Raw genomic sequence first — 22,407 nt, 5'->3', positions numbered from 1 at the left:
CACATAGTAAGACATAAATATATATGTATATACACATAGTAACACATAAATATATATATGTATATACACATAATAACACATAAATATATATGTATATACACATAGTAACACATAAATATATATATATATACACATAATAACATATAAATATATATGTATATACACATAGTAACACATAAATATATATGTATATACACATAGTAACACATAAATATATATGTATATACACATAGTAACACATAAATATATATGTATATACACATACTAACACATAAATATATATCTATATACACATAGTAACACATAAATATATATGTATATACACATTTTAACACATAAATATATATGTATATGCACATAGTAACACATAAATATATATGTATATACACATAGTAACACATAAATATATATGTATATACACATAATAACATATAAATATATATGTATATACACATAGTAACACATAAATATATATGTATATACACATATTAACACATAAATATATATGTATATACACATAGTAACACATAAATATATATATGTATATACACATAATAACAAATAAATATATATGTATATACACATAGTAACACATAAATATATATGTATATACACATAGTAACACATAAATATATATGTATATACACATAGTAACACATAAATATATCTGTATATACACATAGTAACACATAAATATATATGTATATACACATAGTAACACATAAATATATATGTATATACACATAGTAACACATAAATATATATGTATATACAAATAGTAACACATAAATATATATGTATATACACATAGTAACATAAATATATACGTATATACACATAGTAACAAATAAATATATACGTATATACACATAGTAACACATAAATATATATGTATATACACATAGTAACACATAAATATATATGTATATACACATAATAACATATAAATATATATATGTATATGCACATAGTAACACATAAATATATATGTATATACACATAGTAACACATAAATATATATGTATATACACATAGTAACACATAAATATATATGTATATACACATAATAATACATAAATATATATGTATATGCACATAGTAACACATAAATATATATGTATATATACACATAGTAACACATAAATATATATGTATATACACATAATAACACATAAATAATATATGTATATGCACATAGTAACACATAAATATATATGTATATACACATAGTAACACATAAATATATATGTATATACACATACTAACACATAAATATATATGTATATACACATATTGACACATAAATATATATGTATATACACATAGTAACACATAAATATATATGTATATACACATATTAACACATAAATATATATGTATATACACACAGTAACACATAAATATATATGTATATACACATAGTAACACATAAATATATATGTATATGCATATAATAACACATAAATATATATGTATATACACATACTAACACATAAATATATCTGTATATACACATAGTAACAAATAAATATATACGTATATACACATAGTAACACATAAATATATATGTATATACACATACTAACACATAAATATATATGTATATACACATAGTAACACATAAATATATATGTATATAAGCATAGTAACACATAAATATATATGTATATACACATAATAACACATAACTATATATGTATATACACATAGTAACACATAAGTATATATGTATATACACATAGTAACACATAAATATATTTGTATATACACATAGTAACACATAAATATATATGTATATACACATAGTAACACATAAATATATATGTATATACACATACTAACACATAAAAATATATGTATATACACATAGTAACACATAAATATATATGTATATACAGATACTAACACATAAATATATATGTATATACACATAGTAACACATAAATATATATGTATATACACATATTAACACATAAATATATATGTATATACACATAGTAACACATAAATATATATGTATATACACATAGTAACACATAAATATATATGTATATACACATACTAACACATAAATATATATGTATATACACATAGTAACACATAAATATATATGTATATACACATAATAACATATAAATATATATGTATATACACATAGTAACACATAAATATATATGTATATACACATAGTAACACATAAATATATATGTATATACACATAATAATATATAAATATATATGTATATACACATAGTAACACATAAATATATATATATATATATACACATAGTAACACATAAATATATATGTATATACACATAATAACATATAAATATATATGTATATACACATAGTAACACATAAATATATATGTATATACACATAGTTTAATATATATGTATATACACATACTAACACATAAATATATATGTATATACACATAGTAACACATAAATATATATGTATATATACATAGTAACATATAAATATATATGTATATACACATAGTAACACATAAATATATATGTATATACACATAATAATACATAAATATATATGTATATACACATAATAATACATAAATATATATGTATATACACATAGTAACACATAAATATATATGTATATACACATAGTAACACATAAATATATATATATATATATACACATAGTAACACATAAATATATATGTATATACACATACTAACACATAAATTTATATGTATATACACATAGTAACACATAAATATATATGTATATACACATAGTAACACATAAATATATATGTATATACACATACTAACACATAAATATATATGTATATACACATAGTAACACATAAATATATATATATATATATACACATAGTAACACATAAATATATATGTATATACACATACAAACACATAAATTTATATGTATATACACATAGTAACACATAAATATATATGTATATACACATAGTAACACATAAATATATCTGTATATACACATAGTAACACATAAATATACATATATATATATACACATAGTAACACATAAATATATATGTATATACACATAGTTACACATAAATATATATGTATATACACATAGTTACACATAAATATATATGTATATACACATAGTTACACATAAATATATATGTATATACACATAGTTACACATAAATATATATGTATATACACATAATAACACATAAATATATATGTATATACACATACTAACACATAAATATATATGTATATACACATAGTAACACATAAATAAATATGTATATACACATAGTAACACATAAATATATATGTATATACACATAATAATACATAAATATATATGTATATACACATAGTAACACATAAATATATATGTATATACACATAGTTACACATAAATATATATGTATATACACATAGTTACACATAAATATATATGTATATACACATAGTAACACATAAATATATATGTATATACACATAGTAACACATAAATATATATGTATCTACACATACTAACACATAAATATATATGTATATACATATAGTAACACATAAATATATATGTATATACACATAATAACATATAAATATATATGTATATACACATAGTAACACATAAATATATATGTATATACACATAGTAACACATAAATATATATGTATATACACATAATAATATATAAATATATATGTATATACACATAGTAACACATAAATATATATATATATACACATAGTAACACATAAATATATATGTATATACACATAATAACATATAAATATATATGTATATACACATAGTAACACATAAATATATATGTATATACACATAGTTTAATATATATGTATATACACATACTAACACATAAATATATATGTATATACACATAGTAACACATAAATATATATGTATATATACATAGTAACATATAAATATATATGTATATACACATAGTAACACATAAATATATATGTATATACACATAATAATACATAAATATATATGTATATACACATAATAATACATAAATATATATGTATATACACATAGTAACACATAAATATATATGTATATACACATACTAACACATAAATATATATATGTATATACACATAGTAACACATAAATATATATATATATATATACACATAGTAACACATAAATATATATGTATATACACATACAAACACATAAATTTATATGTATATACAGATAGTAACACATAAATATATATGTATATACACATAGTAACACATAAATATATCTGTATATACACATAGTAACACATAAATATACATATATATATATACACATAGTAACACATAAATATATATGTATATACACATAGTTACACATAAATATATATGTATATACACATAGTTACACATAAATATATATGTATATACACATAGTTACACATAAATATATATGTATATACACATAGTTACACATAAATATATATGTATATACACATAATAACACATAAATATATATGTATATACACATACTAACACATAAATATATATGTATATACACATAGTAACACATAAATAAATATGTATATACACATAGTAACACATAAATATATATGTATATACACATAATAATACATAAATATATATGTATATACACATAGTAACACATAAATATATATGTATATACACATAGTTACACATAAATATATATGTATATACACATAGTTACACATAAATATATATGTATATACACATAGTTACACATAAATATATATGTATATACACATAGTTACACATAAATATATATGTATATACACATAGTTACACATAAATATATATGTATATACACATAATAAGATAAAAATATATATGTATATACACATAATAATACATAAATATATATGTATATACACATAGTTACACATAAATATATATGTATATACACATAATAATACATAAATAAATATGTATATACACATAGTAACACATAAATATATATGTATATACACATAGTTACACATAAATATATATGTATATACACATAATAAGATATAAATATATATGTATATACACATAGTAACACATAAATATATATGTATATACACATATTAACACATAAATATATATGTATATACACATAGTAACACATAAATATATATGTATATACACATAGTAACACATAAATATATATGTATATACACATACTAACACATAAATATATATGTATATACACATAGTAACACATAAATATATATGTATATACACATAATAACATATAAATATATATGTATATACACATAGTAACACATAAATATATATGTATATACACATAATAACACATAAATATATATGTATACACACATAGTAACACATAAATATATATGTATATACACATAGTAACACATAAATATATATATATATATATACACAAAGTAACACATAAATATATATGTATATACACATAGTAACACATCAATATATATATGTATATACACACAGTAACACATAAATATATATGTATATACACATAGTAACACATAAATATATATGTATATACACATAGTAACACATAAATATATATGTATATACACATAATAATATATAAATATATATGTATATACACATAGTAACACATAAATATATATATATATACACATAGTAACACATAAATATATATGTATATACACATACTAACACATAAATATATATGTATATACACATAATAACATATAAATATATATGTATATACACATAGTAACACATAAATATATATGTATATACACATAGTTTAATATATATGTATATACACATACTAACACATAAATATATATGTATATACACATAGTAACACATAAATATATATGTATATATACATAGTAACATATAAATATATATGTATATACACATAGTAACACATAAATATATATGTATATACACATAATAATACATAAATATATATGTATATACACATAATAATACATAAATATATATGTATATACACATAGTAACACATAAATATATATGTATATACACATACTAACACATAAATATATATGTATATACACATAGTAACACATAAATATATATATATATATATACACATAGTAACACATAAATATATATGTATATACACATACAAACACATAAATTTATATGTATATACAGATAGTAACACATAAATATATATGTATATACACATAGTTACACATAAATATATATGTATATACACATAGTTACACATAAATATATATGTATATACACATAATAACACATAAATATATATGTATATACACATACTAACACATAAATATATATGTATATACACATAGTTACACATAAATATATATGTATATACACATAATAAGATATAAATATATATGTATATACACATAATAATACATAAATATATATGTATATACACATAGTTACACATAAATATATATGTATATACACATAATAATACATAAATAAATATGTATATACACATAGTAACACATAAATATATATGTATATACACATAGTTACACATAAATATATATGTATATACACATAGTTACACATAAATATATATGTATATACACATAGTTACACATAAATATATATGTATATACACATAATAACACATAAATATATATGTATATACACATACTAACACATAAATATATATGTATATACACATAGTTACACATAAATATATATGTATATACACATAATAAGATATAAATATATATGTATATACACATAATAATACATAAATATATATGTATATACACATAGTTACACATAAATATATATGTATATACACATAATAATACATAAATAAATATGTATATACACATAGTAACACATAAATATATATGTATATACACATAGTTACACATAAATATATATGTATATACACATAATAAGATATAAATATATATGTATATACACATAGTAACACATAAATATATATGTATATACACATATTAACACATAAATATATATGTATATACACATACTAACACATAAATATATATGTATATACACATACTAACACATAAATATATATGTATATACACATAGTAACACATAAATATATATGTATATACACATAGTAACACATAAATATATATGTATATACACATAGTAACACATAAATATATATGTATATACACATAGTAACACATAAATATATATGTATATACACATACTAACACATAAATATATATGTATATACACATAGTAACACATAAATATATATGTATATACACATAATAACATATAAATATATATGTATATACACATAGTAACACATAAATATATATGTATATACACATAATAACACATAAATATATATGTATACACACATAGTAACACATAAATATATATGTATATACACATAGTAACACATAAATATATATATATATATACACAAAGTAACACATAAATATATATGTATATACACATAGTAACACATCAATATATATATGTATATACACACAGTAACACATAAATATATATGTATATACACATAGTAACACATAAATATATATGTATATACACATAGTAACACATAAATATATATGTATATACACATAATAATATATAAATATATATGTATATACACATAGTAACACATAAATATATATATATATACACATAGTAACACATAAATATATATGTATATACACATAATAACATATAAATATATATGTATATACACATAGTAACACATAAATATATATGTATATACACATAGTTTAATATATATGTATATACACATACTAACACATAAATATATATGTATATACACATAGTAACACATAAATATATATGTATATACACATAGTAACATATAAATATATATGTATATACACATAGTAACACATAAATATATATGTATATACACATAATAATACATAAATATATATGTATATACACATAATAATACATAAATATATATGTATATACACATAGTAACACATAAATATATATGTATATGCACATAGTAACACATAAATATATATGTATATACACATAGTAACACATAAATATATATGTATATACACATAGTAACACATACATATATATGTATATACACATAGTAACACATAAATATATATGTATATACACATAGTAACACATAAATATATATATATGTATATGCACATAGTAACACATAAATATATATGTATATACACATACTAACACAAATATATATGTATATACACATAGTAACACATACATATATATGTATATACACATACTAACACTTATATATATATATGTATATACACATACTAACACATAAATATATATGTATATACACATAATAACACATAAATATATATGTATATACACATACAAACACATAAATATATATGTATATACACATAGTTACACATAAATATATATGTATATACACATAGTTACACATAAATATATATGTATATACACATAGTTACACATAAATATATATGTATATACACATAATAACACATAAATATATATGTATATACACATAATAACACATAAATATATATGTATATACACATACTAACACATAAATATATATGTATATACACATAGTAACACATAAATATATATATATATATATATACACATAGTAACACATAAATATATATGTATATACACATACAAACACATAAATTTATATGTATATACACATAGTAACACATAAATATATATGTATATACACATAGTAACACATAAATATATATGTATATACACATAGTAACACATAAATATATATGTATATACACATACTAACACATAAATATATATGTATATACACATAGTAACACATAAATATACATATATATATATATACACATAGTAACACATAAATATATATGTATATACACATAGTTACACATAAATATATATGTATATACACATAGTTACACATAAATATATATGTATATACACATAGTTACACATAAATATATATGTATATACACATAGTTACACATAAATATATATGTATATACACATAATAACACATAAATATATATGTATATACACATAATAACACATAAATATATATGTATATACACATAGTAACACATAAATATATATGTATATACACATAATAACATATAAATATATATGTATATACACATAGTTACACATAAATATATATGTATATACACATAGTTACACATAAATATATATGTATATACACATAGTAACACATAAATATATATGTATATACACATACTAACACATAAATATATATGTATATACACATAGTAACACATAAATAAATATGTATATACACATAGTAACACATAAATATATATGTATATACACATAATAATACATAAATATATATGTAAATACACATAGTAACACATAAATATATATGTATATACACATAGTTACACATAAATATATATGTATATACACATAGTTACACATAAATATATATGTATATACACATAGTTACACATAAATATATATGTATATACACATAATAATACATAAATAAATATGTATATACACATAGTAACACATAAATATATATGTATATACACATAATAATACATAAATATATATGTATATACACATAGTTACACATAAATATATATGTATATACACATAGTTACACATAAATATATATGTATATACACATAGTTACACATAAATATATATGTATATACACATAGTTACACATAAATATATATGTATATACACATAGTTACACATAAATATATATGTATATACACATAGTTACACATAAATATATATATGTATATACACATAATAACATATAAATATATATGTATATACACATAATAATACATAAATATATATGTATATACACATAGTAACACATAAATATATATGTATATATACATAGTTACACATAAATATATATGTATATACACATAATAACATATACATATATATGTATATACACATAGTAACACATAAATATATATGTATATACACATACTAACACATAAATATAAATGTATATACACACAGTAACACATAAATATATATGTATATACACATATAAACACATAAATATATATGTATATACACATAGTAACACATAAATATATATGTATATACACACAGTAACACATACATTTATATATGTATATACACATACTAACACATAAATATATATGTATATACACACAGTAACACATAAATATATATGTATATACACATAGTAACACATAAATATATATGTATATACACATAGTAACACATAAATATATATATGTATATACACATAGTAACACATAAATATATATATGTATATACACATAGTAACACATAAATATATATGTATATACACATAGTTACACATAAATAGATATGTATATACACATAGTAACACATAAATATATATGTATATACACATAGTAACACATAAATATACATATATATATATACACATAGTAACACATAAATATATATGTATATAAGCATATACAAACACTCTGCTAATCCGCATCTCCAGATCATATGAAAAAGAAAAGAGTATATGTCAAATTTTTAAAAGTTGAAAAATACAGCTTTATTTGGTACAAAAAATGTTAAAATCAGTTGCATGTAAAAACATGAAAGAAAAAACAAAAGGGAAAATCAGCTACAGTCCTGTAACTGACATAGAGCATCAGCAGCCAAACATGTTTCGGGCCTAGTGTCAGCCCTTGTTCACTGGCATGATATAAGCGTATACATATATATTTACTGGGAACACTTCCCATAGAAAGGAATGTAGGGCACTTTTCAGTGCTGTTTTTTTTTTTTTCAAACACCCCACTCCCACCAACTTTAGCCACCAAAAACTGATTGGTGCAGTTATTTTATTAAAAAACACACCACTGCATTTGGGGGCATTTGGGGTACAGAGATCTGATCTCTGGTTACTTTTATAAGCGCTAATTGCTACCACAAGCTTGGGGTAGAAATAACCAGCCACTTGTAATGGCTGGTTATGTATTGGGTGCCCGCAAACTGGCAAATTTGCCCGTTTGCAGGAGTAGGATAAATTAGCGCTCAACCTGCAATTTAGCCCTGTTAACGCAACTGGAAACCCCTCTCTTTACATTGACGCTTAGTGGTAAAAATACACCCTGATTAACATTGGTAGCAATTTCAGTTTAATGAAGCTCATATGAATTTCAGTATTTTTCCAACTCTGCATGGCGCAGAGTCTGCACTAAATAGACCATGTGCTAACGTCTGGTAAATGACTAACCTCTGTATAAACATAATTATACATTTTTGATGTATTAAGATAATTTGAGTCTTTAGTGTTGCAGGTACCCAGATCACTTTGTTCTGCTTTTGTTTGCGCGTAATTACGAAGCAGTCATTAGTTGGAAGAGATAAGTGATAAGCTTCCAGCACAAAATAAAGAAACCATTGGGTTACTTTGAACTGATGAAACAATGGCTTTATGGCTGATATATCATTATGAGTACATGCAGCATCTAGAAGTACAAAACACAGCATCTGGTTACAGGAGAGTGTGAATAGGGGATTCAGTGATATATTGATCGTTAAGACACATTCCATACCATCCCATTAGCAGGACAGCATGCTTGTTATATATGAGCATTCCTACAGCTGTACTAGTCCATTTATACAGCTACCCTAGATAATGTCTAACTGTCGCTGCCTTTAACCTATCTCCTCTTGGATTATTATATAAAGATCACTATGTAAATGTCAGCTTTTAAAATAGGGGCTTCAAAATGATGCAGAACCAACATAATGACGCTTCACTTGCAGTCACTGTAAATATCAATACAGGTAGAAAACCCTTTATTCAAACTGCTTGGGACCGGAAACGGTTTGGATTCATTAATATTTGTATATTGGCATCTGTAAAATGGGACAGCATGAAGAGGGGATGGGACCACTTGTAAAAAAACATCTTATGTCAATAAGGCAATATTTATATGTCATAATACAGCTTATATATGAAACCTAAAAGGGATATGAAACCCAAAAATGTTATTTCGTGATTCAGATAGAGCAGCGATTTTAAACAACTTTCCAATTTACTTCTATTATCTAATTTGCTTTGTACTATTTTTATACTTTGTTGAAAAGAATACCAAGGTCGGATTAAAAGCCTCAATGCACTACTGAAACCTAGCTGCTGATTGGTGGCTGCACGTATAAACCTTTTGTCATTAATTCACCCAATGTGTTCAGCTTGCTTCCTTGTAATGCAATGCTGCTCCTTCAACAAAGAACACCAAAGGAATAAAGCAAATTTGGTAATTGAAGTAAATTAAGAAAATTGTTTATAATGTTGGGCTTCATATCTCTTTAACCCCTTCACTACCGGGACTTTCAGAGAAAAACTTGCCCAAAATACCGGAGAATTTTTAGCATTTTTGCTATCACTCTATTTAAACAGAAATAGAGCCTTGTTTTTTTTTATTTACCAGTCAAATAATAACAAAATACATATATATATATATAATTAATTTAAAAAGACAACCCAAGGTATTGATCTAGGCCCATTTTGGTATATTTCATGCAACTATTTCACCGCTAAATGCGATCAAATAAAAAAATTGTTACTTTTTACACAAACTCTGTGTTTCTCCCTGAAATTATATACATACTGCTTGTGCAATCATGGCACAAATGATTGTAAAAAAATATCTGGGATCCCTATTGTTCAGAAATAGCATAAATATATGGCTTTGCCTTTGCTTTTTGGTATTCAGAAGGCCGCTAACTGCTCACCACACTTCTATTATTCATGGTAATGAAGGGGTTAATTAGGTAGCCTAAATGATTAATTTTAGCTTTAGTGTAGAGATTACATCCCACCTGACAATTCCCACCCTGATCCCTCCCAAACAGCTCTCTGCCCTCCCTCACCCTGCACTGGACATCCCCATCATAGGTACTGGCAGACAGTCTGCCAGTGTGAAAATGTAATTTTTTAAAAATAAACTATATATATATTTTGTTTATATTTACTGTAGTGTAGGATCCCACCCTTACCCCCCACTCTCCTGATCCCCCCCCACAAACAGCTCTCTAAACCTCCACTGCCCTAACTATTGCCGCCATCTTAGGTACTGGCAGCTGTCGCCCAGTAACTTTAAATCGTTTTTTTTTTTAATATATATTTTTATTTATTTTATTCATTTTCTGTAGCGTAGTGTCCCCCCACCTCCCCCCACCCGCAATCCTAAGTTAGGGGCCCCCCACACCACCACATCCCCTTTTCTGCAGTGTAGCTGCCCTATCCCTCCCTGTCCCTTTATTTTATTATTTTCTGTAGCGTAGGGCCCTCCCATTCCCTCCCCTTCCCTCCCCTCTCCGCTGCTGAGCAGCCCAACCGCCTCCCGCCCACACCTCCCACCGGCACCGGCAGAAAATCGTTATACAAACAGTGTCACCGTCTGTAACGATCAGGCAACGGCCCTCATATTGAGGCGGAGCACCGATTGCACTCCGGCTCCATATGCGGCAGATGCCGGAAGCTTCAGAAGCTTCAGATCTCGGCTGCAACTTAACAACTGAGAGTGCTGGAGCTTCCTGAAGCAAAAACGTATAAAAACATCTTGCAGTACGATAGGCAAAGCACTGCAAGACGTATATATATATATATATATATATATATACGTCTTGTTGGGTTAAGGTAGTTTTATTTCCTGTTTAATACTTTTGTATACATAGAACCTTCAGAGAGATAGTACAGTACTGAAATCAGAGAGGTTATAGTTTTTTTAAATAAATATAGACTGACATTTGCATTTTAGAACACAGAAACTAAAACAAAGATGCTGGATTTTGGAATAATTTTGGATTTTGGAATTCCGAATTTGGGGTTTTGTACCTCTATATTTACATGCCAAGTAGCAAAAGGATAGTCAGGTGCCGCAAACTGCCTTATCGGGTGCTTAGGCTCATAGCCCCTCTTGGAAAGATGTATATATTACATGCCAGTGGCGTGGTATAGGTGAACACGCAAATATTTCAATACAATTCTAATAAGCTTTTGGTCATTGTGCTGCTTCTGTGCCAGGCTGTTACATGGGCACAAAAATTAGCAGTGCTCAGGGAGCAGGTATTGGGTCGACCTCTCAAGATCCAGTGGTAAATACTGAGAGTGAAGAATCAAAAGCCAATGTAGATCGCTGTTACAGAGCGCAGTTAGGAGGGGAAGAGCAGCAGTGGAGCTTCACATGTCTTTAGGACCGCTCTGGACTCTCAGAGGTATGTGCAGCGAGCTCATCTGCCACATTGTCTAATAATATCTCTCCCTCTGAGTCCTCTTTCTCCTCCCCTCTCTGTCCTCACTCTCCTCCCCTCTGTGTCCTCTCTGTCCCCTCCTCTGTGTCTTCTCTCCCCCTCCTTTGTGTCCTCTCTGTCCCCTCCTCTGTGTCCTCTCTCCCATCCTCCTCTGTGTCCTCTCTCCCCTCCTCCTCTGTGTCCTCTTTCCCCACTCTTGTGGGTCCCCTCTTCCCCTCCTCTGTTTCCTCTGTTCCCTCCTCTTCTGTGTTCTCTTTCCCACCTCCTATGTGTCCTCTTGCACCGTTCCTCTATGTCCTCTTTCCCCATCCTCTATATACTCTTTCCCTCAATCTGTGTCCTCTTCCTCCCACCCTCTGTGTCCTCTTCCGCACTTTCTTTTTTTTTTATGGTACCGCCTCCTAAACATTTTTTAGGTGTATCCAATTTGGGTCTGGGAAATCTGATCACCTTACCCATCCACCTGTTTGGCTCCACTCTCAGCACCCATGACTTTATCTCCATTTGCCCTGACCCCCATCCACAGACCTCTTGTGACTCCACCCACAGGAGTCTTAGCCCCTATGATATGGTTTTTGGAACCACCAATGCTGATGACTAGAAGTACCCTGGTACAGAATATCAGTAACATGTGTAATGCTAGTACCTGAAGAATACTATCACCATAGAGGGTTGATACCGCTGTAGAAGTACTTAGTACTAGTCAATATCTGGAAGTGTTCGGCTATACAGAAAAATGATGAGTTACGGTAAAAAAAGATGTATTTTGGGGATAAGTGTAAAGCTCCATACCAGATTAATAATATTGGTACAGGAGTTGGTGCAACCAAGGAATAAGGAAGCTTTGGTTGAGCAAGGGTAGGAATATTCTGACCTAAGTATACATTAAGACTCTATAAGGTAGAGGATGATGGCACTTGGTGTCTCTAGTTTAGGGAATGATAAGATATTTGCCGGTCACTATACTTGCAGATATGTGATGGCATAATTTGTGGTTTGTATTTGTGTATATTAGACTGGCTTCTACGGCAGGGGTGCTCACACTTCAGTGAGACAGGGTCTCTTAACATAGTGAATATGTTCAGTGTGATTTACTTACATGGGTGCTAAGTTTAAGAAACTGTCATATTCTGGCTTTGAATCACATTTTTTTTAATTGAAGCTCCAGTAGAGAATACATTTATGCAAAACACATAAGGGATTAAATGCCTATCAGTTGTTACCAGCAGAGAGGCTTACATAACTTAACACAAATATAACTTAACACTTTATTTAACTTAACCTAATAAATAACGACACAGAAACTGGTTATGGGTAAACTATTTGACCGTCACAGGGCAAAATATTTATTAAACTGAACGCATCAGAAAAAACTGCACAACAGGCAAGATGGCGGCAAGCGCTTATCCTAAAACATAACCCAGCACTGCAGGAGGTAAGCGGCCCAAAACGGAATCTGCAGCAGAGAGGCTCTCTGCTCAAGGAAACGCTACTGAGGGGTGTCGAGCTCTTGTGACCCACCCGCAAGGGGAAGGAGGGGCACCCCACGTGCACTTGGGGACATCCGCCCCTCCCACTTTTAGACTGGTCATCGCTCACCCCTTTTCGCCATTCCCTACGCAACAGGGCCGCTACCTCCCGCCGTCAGGGTGTCAGAGAAGGTCTCTGTATCCCAGCCGCTCGAACTGAGAAATCCAGAGAGGAAAGCTAGAACTATCCTGCTATGGACTTCAAAGGCTAGCCTGACTAGGCATGCCCAGGTCCTGTAAATTAACTAGCTAGAGTAGCCATCTTGCCAAAAAGGGGAGGGAGGGCGGGAAAACGTCTCTGCTCAGGATCCAGGAAGAAGAGGGCCAGTGATCAGTGTTGCACACTTTTAAGGTAAGAAGGGGAGCTCCTCCCTACACTAGCAACATTGTTGCAACTAACCCCACACTGCCTCTTCTCCTATCTCACTCCTTTCAGCATTAACCCTTAGCTTGTTTCAGTCCCATGCTGGTCCCTCCACTGTCTTAAGGGATTAAATGCCTATCAGTTGTTACCAGCAGAGAGGCTTACATAACTTAACACAAATATAACTTAACACTTTATTTAACTTAACCTAATAAATAACGACACAGAAACTGGTTATGGGTAAACTATTTGACCGTCACAGGGCAAAATATTTATTAAACTGAACGCATCAGAAAAAACTGCACAACAGGCAAGATGGCGGCAAGCGCTTATCCTAAAACATAACCCAGCACTGCAGGAGGTAAGCGGCCCAAAACGGAATCTGCAGCAGAGAGGCTCTCTGCTCAAGGAAACGCTACTGAGGGGTGTCGAGCTCTTGTGACCCACCCGCAAGGGGAAGGAGGGGCACCCCACGTGCACTTGGGGACATCCGCCCCTCCCACTTTTAGACTGGTCATCGCTCACCCCTTTTCGCCATTCCCTACGCAACAGGGCCGCTACCTCCCGCCACAAGATAGCATAAATTAATGCTACCCTTGCCGCCACCCTAACAACCACAACCTGCTTACAGGCGGGTTCCTATAGAATTTTTAATATCCTCAATAAAGATATCTAGGGCTACATTCTGCAGGTGAACCCTATCCCTTCTATAGAAATGCTGCTTGTCGGACGTGATGGAGTCGTGTTTAACCACGAAACCCCCCACTCCCGTGACGGTCCTACCAATCGAGGCATTGATCTTTTTCCTAACTCGATAGGCTGCGCTATGACTGGCCATGTGCCGCCATTCCAGTCTGGGAATAATATTAGACCACCCGATTACAACGTTCGGGATTCTGATCTTAATCCATGCAATCCCGGCCTGCATGATTTTTGTCAATTCCAACACTGGAATGGCGCCCACATCGTTACCGCCCAGGTGAATAATCAATATGTGGGGCTTACCCCAGCGAACTAGGGCCTCGGAAATAAGGGGGGCTAACCTAGGCCAACACATGCCCCTCTCCCCTAACCATCTAATCGATGCTTTATTTGCAGGGAAACCCAGTGACTGACCCCCGGGGAGGGATAAACAGCGGATGCATGCCCAATGGACATACGAGTGCCCGACAATCCACACTCTCCTGGCTCCCTGTGCGGTTCCTGCAACGACAAACAGTGTAAACAACACAGAAATTGAAGGGAAACATTAAACAACTGGCCGAACATAACCCCGATATCTGTTGGACCGCCATCTACCCACATGTCGAATGGCATCTGCTGAGGAACCTGTCATCGCAGCGTTAGTCGCAGCCCCTATACGGAAAGAATGGGAGGCAATCCTGGTTCCGTCTAAACCGGCAGCTGCCACTGCCTTTGCTAAAACTTTGCGAAACTGGTAAATGGACAACGCACAACCATCAGCATGTATTAACAGGGACCCCGGGTTGCCTGGTCTCACTTCCCAAAAGTGTGAAAGAGCTAATACCGGGCAGCACGATCCCGATGTTTTGGGCATAGAAATCCACACCCCTTTTCCCTGCTGATCTGTCTTTGACCGTGGTAGAAATAGCAACAGGGAATCTGTTGCAAACCGTAAATGTTCGGCCAACAGGCCCCTGTCAAGTTGTGTCTTGGAGGGGGATACTAATTCACCAACCCTAAGGGCTGCAGAATAAGCCAGGACAAAGGCTGCACGAAACAGGGAAAACTCGTATGGCGTAGCGCAAACCTGCGCTAACGCCTCCACCAGCCGCTCAAGCCGAGCGAGGGTAATGGGCTCCCTAGGGTCTTTATGCTGGGGCTGCGATCTTCCCCACCCTTTAACTACCTGCCGCACAAAGAAAGCGCTAGTTGGGTCAGGCATGCCCATGGTGCGAAAGAAAAATGACAATGCCGCAAGCCGCGAGTGAATACCTCCATGCCGAACCCCAGCCTGCCTGAGACTCACCAGCCAATCACACAATGTAGCTTGAGATGCCTCCACAGCTTCCAAATCTTGATGATGACAGAATCTTTCCCATTCGTCCCACAAGCTCGTGTAAGAGCGCCAAGTAGACGGGGCTAGTGAAGCCCGTACTAAAGGGAGCAGGGATATCCACGACTTAGAAGCTGCCAAAGAAAACCGGGACAGGGTAAACCTTCTGGAGCAGCATTAGGAGCAAGACGTCTAAAAGTCGCCCAATCGAATCTCGATAGAGCATCCGCAAGCACATTATTAACACCGGGGACATGCTGAGCTTGAAATTGAATATTAAGCTCTAAACAACGCAACACCAAGCGTCTGAGCAAACAGACTACCGCAGCCGAAGTTGCTGATAGGTTATTGACTGCGTGGACAACACTAAGGTTGTCCGTCCAGAAAATGACCGCTTGATTTTCAAAGCATGTTCCCCATAATTCAACTGCTAGCACTATCGGGAACAGTTCTAACAATGTAAGGTTTCGCGTCAGACCCTTTGCATTCCAGTCTGAAGGCCAGGGGCCTGCGGACCATTGCCCCTGAAAATAGGCCCCATATCCTTTAGACCCCGCTGCGTCTGTAAACAAATGCAACGATTGGCTAGAAGTAGGGGGAGAGCGCCAAAGACAGATGCCATTAAAATTCCTTAAGAAGTCTTCCCAGACTTGCAAATCAGCTTTCATGCCTTCAGTGACTCTAATTCTTTTCGACGGTGCGGGAGACCCTTTTAACTTACTTTCCAACCTTCTGTTAAAAACCCTCCCCATAGGGATTACTCTGCCTGCAAAATTAAGGAGGCCCAGCAAGGATTGGAGTTGGCGAAGTGAAACATCACGACTGGTTAAAGTCAATTGCACCATAAGTAACATGGCTTGAACCTTGTCAGGAGGTAACCTACACAGCTGCTTCTCTGTGTCAATTTGGATACCTAGGAATGTGAGGCAAGTGCATGGACCCTCAGACTTGTCTTCCGCGAGAGGAACCCCAAATTGTGACATGAGATATCTCATGGACTGCATCAGCAACTGGCAATCCCGCAAATCCTTTCTACCTACCAGGAGAAAGTCATCTAGGTAATGTGCTATGAAATCTCCACCCACCCGCTGGCTGACTGCCCAATGTAGAAACGTACTAAATGTCTCAAAAAGGGCACAGGAAAGGGCACAGCCCATCGGAAGGCAACGGTCTACATAGTAGCCACCCTCAAATTTAATTCCCATGAGAGGGAAGGCTGCTGGGTTCAGCGGCAGCAAACGGAAGGCGGCCTCAATATCAAGTTTTGCCAGTAGGGCCCCTCTCCCTGCCGACCGAACCAGCTGTAAGGCGCTGTCAAACGATTGATACTTCACTGAGCTCATATCTGGGTCAATGGCATCATTGACAGAAGTGCCCCTGGGGTGAGATAGATGTTGAATTAGCCGAAATTTACCTGCCTCCTTCTTTGGCACAACCCCTAGAGGGGAAATCACCAAACCTTGAAGGGGGATGGAAGGAAATGGGCCTATTATCCTTCCCAACTGAATTTCTTTATTCAATTTCGATCTAACAACGTGCGGAAACTGATAAGCTGATTTTAAGTTTCTAGCACAAGGAGCCCCTTGTGGGCTTTGCATTAAAGGGATATGAAACCCGTACAAAAAACCGTCACGTAACAATATGGCGGCGTGGCGGTCTGGGTACATTCGTAGCCAGGGCTCAAGGGCGTGAACCCTCACCGGGGTTGGGGCCCTTTAAAACAGTCGCGAATCTGTTGGTGGCCCTATTAGCTTGGAAATCTTTTCTTTTGGAACATTCGCTGCCGGGGTGAGAACCCCCGCAGAACTTACATGTGTGGCGAAAGTTGCAGGAGCTACCTTTATCACACTTCCCATCCTGGTACGCCCAACAGGCACCACCCTTTCGCTTACCTTTCGGTGAACGAAAGGACTGGTTCGCGACCCCCGTGGTTGAGGAGGAGGGAGGATGAGAGCCTAGGCGTTGCCAAAGGTGGGTATCAGTGGTGTCAAATGTGAGCACCGGATTCCCTGCCATCTTTTGCCTAAACTCAGAGTCATAATCCCTCCATGCAGAATCTCCATACCTCCTCTGAATCCAGTGTATGTTATCAGTGTATTTCAAGATAGCATGACACTGGCTGGGGTACTTTTCTAAATAGCAGGAAGAGAATACTCTAAAACAAATGAGCCATTCATCAAAAGTTTCCGGGCGCTTGAACCGTTTAGGACCAGTGCCATCCATACTCTTCTCTTTTTGTCTATAAGCTTCTGCTGAAAGCTCAAAAACATTAACGTATCTCCCTTGCTGGATTTTTTTAACCGTCTTAGGTTTTAAATGTCCATGCAAAGAAGGGGTATAAGAGGGCAAAGAGTCACCGTGTAACGCGACTTTGCGCTCTGAACTAGGGGTAGGTAAAGGGCGCTCAATGAACTGTGCTGATGTGTCATGGGGATGCTCTGTCAAAGCTAGTTGCTGCTGCTGCTGCTGACCTGATTTCCTAAAAGTACCCCCTTGAAATTCCTGCCACATCTTTTTTACCATTGAGAACATACGTTTTTGGCCCTTAGTGTGCAGCCCCAATGAAGTGTCACTGTCAGATCCTGACTCAGTAAGTGATAAGTCATCTATGTCAGGTCGGTCATGTATAAAGGCCCCAGTCTTACCCTCTGCAGAGGATGCCGCTGCTTGAGCTGTCGCAACCGGCTGGGCTTCTCTCCTTGTGTCGGGAACTGCTGGCTGCTGAGCAGGTGCAGGTGGTGCGAGATCATGCTGTGGACCCGCTGAATTAGCTGCCTGGGTAATACTAGCTGTGCCAGATGTTGAAGGCAAAACAGACTCCGTTTGAGCTGTACCCTGCAAAATAGACAAAATTTGGCGAGCACAACGAACACCAGCATTGGAAGGATTAACAGTTTCAATCCCCAGAGACTCATTCCCCAATACAGTGCCCCCTTGAACACCACACAAATTAGGCCTGTTCCCACTCAGCCCAGTCGTCACATTAGCCCTAGGCACACTAGTTAAGACATTCACATTGTCATGAGCATTCACACTGGCAATGAAAGCGTTAACTGGGACAGAAGATCTTTCATTCGCAACCTGCGCATTCACTTCCGCTTGAACCGCCCTACCACTTGCATGGAAATCACGCACACCTGTGGCATGCACTGGGTTAATAGTGTTTCCCCTCATAGCATTGTTAGTTAACCCTTGAAGCGCAGCATTGCTAGTTAAGGCATTCACATTATCATGAGCATTCATAAAGGCATTCACATTATCATGAGCATTCACACTGGCAATGAAAGTGTTAACTGTAGCAGCAGATCTTTCATTCTCAACCCGTGCAATCTCTCCCGCTTGAACTGCCCTACTACTTGCATGCAAATCACGCACACCTGTGGCATGCACTGGGTTAATAGTGTTTCCCCTCATCGCATTGTCAGTTAAGCCTTGAAGCGCAGCATCGCTGCTGTGAGCCTCGCCCCTGTCGCGGGGATAAACTTGGTCTGTACCCTTATATAACTGGGTATGTGTCACACGGCTATCTCTAACCAAACCTCTGTTTCTCATATTGGAGCGGCTGGACCCTCTCATTCCCCTCACTATGTTAGTTGTGGCACCTCGCCTTTGCCCTGAGAAACCTCTTATGGCCCCGCTCCCACCTGACGCCGCAGCAAAGTTAACCCTTCTCTGAACATTTTTCCTCCTTGTACTGCCCCTCATGGAGACTGGCAATCGTTCCCCTACCGGTGTCCTCTCATGGTACTCACCTCCGGTGTAAATGAGAGGACCCGGTCGATTGCCGCCATCTCCGCGTGTGTCTTGCCGTGTATGGGTGGAAATGACGTCACCGGAAGGGGCGGGGCTTATCGCGGCCACTTCCGGATTCGCCGATGGAGCAGCCGCATGGATAGGAGCTACAGGAGGAGACATAGCCGACGCAAGGGACGCAAGTAAGGACGCCATCGCCGACGCAGCCGACGGGGGAAGCGCCGCAAAGAGGGAGGAGACAGAAGAGTCAGGTAAGTTACCCGGCAGTGCCCAAGAAGGCCCCCCCACAACCGCCGCCATATTGGTGTTTCCACCCACAGCCGCCATATTGTGTGACATAGGGGGATGTTGAACAGCCACCATGCTGGAGTCCACACCCACCGCCGCCATATTGGGGCCTACTACTAGGCCTTGCTGGGGATTAACATTGGCAGCGGTAGTGGTGGACTGAACATGGGGGCCAATATCATTGTGATGATGTATCACACAGGGGGAAGGGGGGACAGCAGAGGCGGT

The sequence above is a fragment of the Bombina bombina genome, chromosome 4 (genome assembly GCF_027579735.1).
Source record: "Bombina bombina isolate aBomBom1 chromosome 4, aBomBom1.pri, whole genome shotgun sequence".
NCBI lineage: Eukaryota > Metazoa > Chordata > Amphibia > Anura > Bombinatoridae > Bombina > Bombina bombina.
Note: the sequence above shows the minus strand (reverse complement) of the source record.